The following is an 8,741-nucleotide window of genomic DNA, read 5'->3' as shown; positions in this document are numbered from 1 at the left end:
TCGAAAAATAGTTCAGTAAATACTTTTAGTATTTAAGATAAACAAGGACATCGACGCTTAGTCCTTCTCCCACCCGGTTACGCTGTAGAGGCCATTAGGGCCAACAGCAACTAGATGTTTCGAAAAAAATAAAAAAAAGACGCTTAGTCTATGTAGATACCAACCTCTTTTCAAGTTTTGTCGTTATTTACGCCTAAGAATCACTTCACGTTGATTCACTGTCTTATATGTGTAGGAGAATGTGATAGTGTGAATTTTTAATATTTCGTTTATCACTGAATGGAAAATGACCTTTTGTTTTAAAGATGAGTCTATTTCTGACCAAAGTCAGTGTTTATTTTGAGAGGATATATTTTTAATTCAAAAAGGTAATACAATTGTAATATTGTTATAACAGAAAAAGATTCTCTTTGAATATTATAAATGTATTTCGAAAAATTCCTTCAATTTCCGTAATATTTTATTTTCATAATTAGGCTAAAGAGTTGTTGTCGGTTGATTTTTTAATATTTTTCGTTGTATTCATATGTAACTATGTACGTTTAAAATATGTACCCAACATTTCTAATTTGGAATTCAAGCAGAATTTCAAAGTTTAGCTGAACAAATATTACAAATTTCGAAAAAAAAGTCACGTTGTTCAAACAATACAATTTCAATGCCTGCAAAAAGGCCTGTAGTTTTGCAGCAATAAACCCGTCGTGTCGCTATGAAAATGTTGGTATGAAAAACGTTGTGTGAGCCGACGTGGCTTTGGATAGCAATTACTGTGACGTTTGTGAATGATAAATGACTTTTGTAAATTGAATTCTTATGGCTTTCCTTGCTATGTTTTTGTGATTATTTTATATATATATATATATATGAACAAGTTATTCAAAAACGTCTAAAGTGGAGTTAATATTGTAATAAAATTATAATTTATGTATTTATATAATTGATATCCAAAAATACTTTGTCAAAAAAAAAACAATTATAATTCTCTATTCATTCGTTAAAATCATACAAAAAAGTGTACACATCTGAGAATCTAGCTTACTTTGTTAGCAAATAACATCTCGCTGAGAAAAAAAAAACATTACTTTTTATATTTAGGATAAGGTTAGCACACATTTAACACTATATTCATTTTTAACGCGAATAAGAACGTTAATACGTATCGCCGCATATCTCCAATACACTTATGCATCTGAATGTACTTAAGGTATGTCATTTGGACGGTACTGGGTGTAAAGTTAAAATCCAAAAGTAGTTATAAAGGTAACTGCTAATATATAAAACATAATATTTGTCGCTTATGTATAAAAGTTGTTACACAATTTTTTGCATAGTTTAATAAAAATGAATAAAACTTTTAAGCGTAAACTTAATTCTAAGTATAAACAGGCTGAGTGATCTTATATCTTTCTCATGTCACGTAAATTTTTTTAATAAAAAATGTAATTAAAATCAGATAATGTGGTACTTGAATAAAATGTAAAACCTCTGTTGATAATTATTCACAGCGGGCACGTTTCGATTATACTTATTCCGACTGATGCCCGAATTTATGATAATTCGTGTATAAATTTTCAACGCGAATTATGAGAATTCTAAACTTAGGGTTAGGACAATATCTGCATAATAATACGTGATATTTAAATTTTATAAGCGCGTTTAGATGTGACATTAGCGAAAAAATACTAATGTCCAAAAAAATGACAAATCTATTCATAAAATGATTTAGTAAATATTTATGACACAAACGCGATGAGATGTCTGGTTGATGAGATATCTATAGCCTACTCCAATTAAAGGAGGAGTAGACAAATAAACAACTTTGACAATGAGTTGGCATGATACCATTGGACTTGAATAATCTATGGTATTCATTTTGGTTTGTAAGTAAAATTACAGTGGATGTAAGCAGGTATGTAGATTTGTTTCTAAAGATAAATTAATCAAGAACTGTTTGTAGTGCTTAATATAGCTATTAGAAAATCGCATAGAATATTTACATTTAAGGCTTTTTGTCTCTACTCCTTCTGTTGATCTGATTCTGGTGATTAGTTTTACTAGTGGTAGGGCTTTGTGCAAGCTCGTCTGGGTAGGTACCACCTATTCATCAGATATTCTACCGCAAAACAGCAGTACTCGATATTGTTGTGTTCCGGTTTGAAGCGTGCGTGAGCCAGTATAATTAAAGGCATAAGAGACATGACATCTTAGTTCCCAAGGTAGCGAGTAAAGTAAAACTAAGGCGAAGTAAGCGATGGTAAACATTTCTTACGATGCCAATGTCTGGAATACGGTATAGTGCTCGAACATCATATGAAAAACCGGCTGAGTTTCATTCGCCAGTGAGGAACCACTCACTGGACTGGGTATTTCTTTTCCGAACCGATAGAATATAAGTTTCTATGCTGCATAAAGTAACTTGATTTTGATTTGCTGCAATGGTGATGGATATCTGTTACGTAAGTTTGAATCTTTGTACATATCTTATATATGGATAGGCTAAAAGGGTCGTGTTTGTTCCGAGTGCTTGAATTGTACGTGTCCCCCTTCAATTTGGTATAATATTTTTTTAATTGTCATCATTTTGTTAATTTATGATACTAGAATCTGTGCTGATGTCAACATTCTACCCTGCGGTGCCATCAACCAGTAATCTATTATATACATAAAAAAAACTTAAATTTGATATTTTTTTAAAGTTTATTTATTGAAACATAAACAAATAGCGGTACATGTATTACAAATTGGTATGCTTATACACTAAGATATAGCAATATGGGTAGCATTAACTAAAACAAACTGGTTTTGTTTTTGTTTTATTAGGTGACTGAAACTCACTATGCTTCATTGCTTATATGAAAAATTATGGAATATACTCGTAATAAATCTTATAATTATATTTTACTACTTGCTTAGTAGTAAATTGAACAACAGACGAACGGAAAACCATTATTCATTTGAAATTAAAATTAACATATATATCACTAGTGACAAATAATTTATAATTAGTAGTAATACATAATTTTTAACCGGAACAAAGCAATACAGATGAAATAATTAAATGATATTTACCATTAAATTATGTTAATAGATTTATAAATCAATTTGTAATAAAAATCTAAGATACTTGTTAATTTAATCAAAACTCGTGCCGAACAATCTTAATAATTAAAATATGTTCGAAGGTCGTCTTTAGACATTATTTATCAAAACTGGAAATTATTTATTCCGTTTATATTATTATAAGCTGAGTATAAGAACTGTATTACTATGTGTATTGATCACCATAATAGAAATAATAAAAAAAATGTTTGAAAAACGAATGGACGTTTGGAAATAGGTGGGTAAGCAGGTGGTGAAGACGCCATCAAACATTCTCAGCTCACTTACGTTCACTCACTTCAGCTCAGCATTGGCGAGACGATTTCATAGGGTCTGCTAAGGCTGCACGGTAAAATCGACGGCCAATATAGTCTTCATATTTTTTTTAATTTGATAATATTTTGTGTCTTTTGTAACTCTACGTCTTCCTACTAATAAATAAATACTGTTCTATAGTATATAAATTCTGCTTTCCTATTATAATTTATAGCGTGATTGTAAATCGTATCATGCCGATTGGCGTACAAAAATTTTTCCATCGTCGTTAAAAATAGTAAAAAATATAAAAAATATACTATGTACTGCATAAGCTAAGTGTATGGATGTTTTATAATTATACGCTTAGTCTAAATTCGATACGTATGTTGTGGTTTTATATAATTGAAGGAATACACAAATTAATTATACTTTAGCGACATTTTTGTTATAAATGTTCACAGTACAAATATAATATAAATTTTACTAGGTGGGGCGTAGGTAGCCATCAACCACCCACTCATCAGATATTCTACCGCTAATTACATTGTTGCGTTCTGATTTAAAGTATGAGTATGCCAGTTTAACTACAGGCACAATTACATAATATAATCCATTGATAATATTATGTAATTGTGCCTGTAAATCTTTAAGATTAAGATTTTTAAATGATTAATACCTATAACATAAAAAGAAATAATTGTATGGAGGTGTTTACTTACTAGGTACATACATATAGATTAATTAAAACAAAGCTTGAAAAATAGTTCCATGCACTCAAATACTAAATCGTTATTCAAATATTTATTATAATTACTTCCAGGAGTTTGAGCAATTGTTGGAGTCCTACGTTCCTAGCGCTGATCACACTATAATCATGGGCGACTTCAACACTTGTTTAATTAAAAATGATTCACGTGCTAAACGGTTACATCAAATAATCAACAGGTCTAATTTAAATCTGCTTAATACGAGTGCTGCACACTATTTCCCTAATTACGCACCTTCTTTGCTGGATTTAATGATCGTATCCTCACCGTAGCTTGTCAGTGTACATGGACAGATTCCAGCCGACGCTTTCTCTTATCATGACTTGATCTATTTGTCATATAAAGTCCAACCTACACCCACACAAGGCTAAGCCAGCCATCGTTATGCGCTGCAGTTTCAAAAACTTTAATAATGATGACTTCATGCGGGACTTGAACTCGTTTGACTGGAATTCAGTTTTCAACGCTCCCACGGTAAATGATAAACTAAGCATTTTTAATTCCCTACTTACTGAACTTTTTGATAAGCACGCTCCTCTTAGACCTACTAAATTAAAACACTTACCTGCTCCTTGGCTGACCGATGACATTAAAGCTCTAATGACAAAACGCAATGCTGCGAAGGCCAAATATAAATCCAGACTAACGGATGATAATCTGGCTAGGTACAAACGATTGCGTAATCAGTGCAACAGGATCTGTAGGAATGCTCAGAGGACTTTTGTACACACTTCCGTCAAAAATAAAAACCCGGCTGATGTATGGATATTTTTAGAATCTCTGGGAATAGGACGATCAAAAACTAACATATCTCTTACGATGGATTTAGACAGACTAAACTGTCACTTTTCTAACTTAGGTAATTTCAATAACGTCCATAAATATGAAACCATAGCACATCTTAATGCACAAGTAAAACCTGACTATCCCATGTTTTCCTTCAGTACTGTCACCAACGTTATAAAGCACGTGTCCGCTATTACCTCTGACGCGACAGGTGGTGACGGTATAAGCAGAAAAATGATAACCTTGGCCCTGAATAAAGTTGTACCTGTCCTCTGCCATATATTTAACTTCTCGTTATCCTCTGAAACATTTCCTAGTACCTGGCGCGTTGCCCATATTATTCCTATCCCTAAAATTTTAAATCCTATAACACCTTCACACTATCGACCAATTTATATTCTTCCTTTTCTGTCTAAAGTCTTTGAACGTATTGTCCACTCTCAGCTTACTCTATTCCTATCACAGCATGATATCTTAAGCCTTTTCCAGTCTGGTTTTCGTTCGGGACATAGTACTGTGACGGCACTTACTAAAGTTCTTGATGACATTAGATACGGATTAGACCAAAGACATATATATGTATAATAGCTTTTTTTTTTTTTTTTTTTATTTATAGAATAGGAAGGCGGACGAGCATATGGGCCACCTGATGGTAAGTGGTCACCAACGCTCTTAGACATTGGCATTGTAAGAAATGTCAACCATCGCTTACATATCCAATGCGCCACCAACCTTGGGAACTAAGATTTTATGTCCCTTGTGCCTGTAATTACACTGGCTCACTCACCCTTCAAACCGGAACACAACAATATCAAGTATTGCTGTTTTGCGGTAGAATATCTGATGAGTGGGTGGTACCTACCCAGACGAGCTTGCACAAAGCTCTACCACCAGTAAATTTACTAGACTTCAGCAACGCGTATAATACGGTTGACTTTGATATCCTCCTAGCCATTTTGGACTTACTCAACATATCTCCAGATGTTGTCGAGTGGTTCCGAACCTATTTATATGAACGCCAACAGCGTGTACATGCTGGAGACAGGTTCTCATCGTATTGATGTCTCAGTGCCGGTGTTCCCCAGGGTAGTGTATTTTTGCCGCTTTTATTCTCTATCTTCAACAACACTGTTACCAATCTTCTCTCCGTCCCTTTTCACATGTATTCCGATGACCTGCAAATCTATTTGACTACACCAGTTGAGAATATTGCAGATGCTATAGCTAAATTAAACTCTAATCATAACATTATTACCTGCTGGAATAAATCATTTGGATTATCAATAAATGTCAGTAAGTCACAATTATGCATTATGGGCACCCTTAAGCAATTTTGTAAAGTTGACAAAATTGACCTACCTGATGTTATTTTAGATGGGATGACTTTGCCTAATAACAATGTTATTAAAAATCTAGGAGTTTTAATGGATGCTTCCTTTACCTGGCGACCACAGATTGCTGAAATTAGCCGTAAAATATTCGCGATAATCCATTCTCTTCAAAGGATGAAAAACTTCCTACCCACTAAAACCAAAATACTACTTGCTAATTGCCTTCTGCTACCGATTTTGGATTATGCGGATGCGTGTTACCCTGATTTGTCGGAGGAACTAATTAACAAGTTTTCCAACTTGTCTGCAAAATATTTGCATAAGGTTTATATTTGGACTGAAGGTGGCTTACAATCAAAGATCGCCGCAATTTACATGTTCTTTCTCTCCTCTATTCTATTCTATTTCTCTGTACTCCTCCCTATTTGAAGGAACGCTTTAATTTTCTTGGTTCGGACTCAACTCTTCAACTTAATCTTCGCTCCCAGAGTGACAACAAATTAAGTTTGCCTATATGTCACTCTAAACTATATGCTAACTCATTCACGGTTAAGGCAGTAAGACTGTGGACACTTCCATCAGATATCCGTCAATTCTCTTCAATTTCTATCTTCAAAATTCGTTCTAAAAACTATTACCTATCTCTGTAACCTATCTACTTCCTTCACACTTCATCTGTCCACTCTTAATGTTATAAATATTTGTATTGTAAAAAGATAAATGTATGTATGTATTTATGTATATATGTATTGATATATGTTTTATGTTTTATAAATGTATCTTTGTGTATGTATTGTTTACATTTATATATATGTATGTATAATGCACTCGCCCGTTTGGTCCTGCCAGCGACATCTTAAAGCAGTGTTGTCTGGAAGAGATCACTACTTGAGTGATAAGACCGCCCTTGCACGCATCATGTTGATGTCCACAATTTTTTTTTATATAACATCGCTTTTCTTGAATTTTGTTTTTCTTTTTTTTTACTTGTGTTTGTCTTTTCTTTTTTCGTTGTGAGTGTGTAATAAAGTTATTTATTAATAATAATAATATTTAATTCAAATGACAATTACATTCAAATTGGGTATAACTTAAACGTAACTCGAGAGATGGAAATTGTATACAGAAAACACTTAACTTATAAAAACAGTTAAATCGTCACTTAAAAGACTTGAGTGCCCGTTAAATGACAGTGCCAGAATGTCTATAGCATTTAGTCGAAGTAATGTTATTTCATACGACATGAATTATTTTGAAAAATCCTTTCTTAGTGTTCACCTCCGTTACAACACCTAAGCTATTTAAAAATGTTATTAAGAATTTTAATTTTATTTCTAATGTAATTATAATAATTATTATTATAGCGTCTTTTTAATGTCTTAATAATAATTTATTTTAATTTAAGAATGTATAATACGTAAACAAAATCGGTATGCCTAATGATAAAAAGTCACTTTTGCACTTAAGCAGTGTAAACATATAAATATTATATTGTGTCCCTTTAAAGTTGTAAACAATTGAATATTACTTGAAATAAGTTTTATTGTAGGTACATTAAATTAGAACTACTATATAAAATTATTTTTATTGAAAAAGTTTTACGCAATAAGACTAATTTATCTAAGACGTTATAAGTGGAAACTTGACTGCTACTATGTGTGCTAACATTAATATCATAGTTTTAAGAATGATTGTACTGTTTGTTTCCCAAATAAATAAATAACAAGACCAAATTTCAGCTATCGCAAAGACAAGCCACGATGATAACGGATATCCTCCTGATCTATTTCAGCCACGGCGGCCAATCTTAAGAGCGATTAGCTAACTTTTTAGGACATATTATAGAGCACTAGTTTTTATTAGACATATTTGGGCAAATTTGGCATTGTTGCTTGAATTGCTGGAACTATATTATTATGCTTTAGTAGAAAATTGCCATTATAAAAATAGCAACTTATTTAATCATTCAAATGCCAACCATCAGTAACCATATTACTCGAATTTGATAAAAAGGCTAAACGTCTTTAAAAATACAATGAAAGCCAACCTTGAATACAGTTCCGTGTAAAAGAAATTTTATTGTATTTGGAATTATTGAAGTGATCGAGCTTTAAATATTATTTTTCAATAAATTGAAGGATAGAAAAAAACTATAATTGCTAAGTGATACGATTAAGCGTGCGAAGACCATGCAAAATACCGCACATATTTTTGTATGATTGACATTGACATTGCATTCCTGCAAGTTTTTATTACATAATCAGTCTTGAATATTATTATAAATTAACAACAATCATCATTTATTTACAAGAATGCAACTCAATAAACATCCTTACTGATAATTGCGAAAGTAAGTTTGTTTATCAATTGTTTGCTTATTACGCTTTCGTGTGTTAACTACTCGTAACGTAACGTAATAAACTCCAAACTTCTCAAGAGAAGAGGAGGCATTTGCACAGTAGTGGGACATTTACAGGTTGTTACTTTACTTCCTTATTGC

Source organism: Nymphalis io, chromosome 11 (assembly GCF_905147045.1).
Source record: "Nymphalis io chromosome 11, ilAglIoxx1.1, whole genome shotgun sequence".
Lineage (NCBI taxonomy): Eukaryota > Metazoa > Arthropoda > Insecta > Lepidoptera > Nymphalidae > Nymphalis > Nymphalis io.
This window is presented reverse-complemented; position numbering follows the sequence as displayed.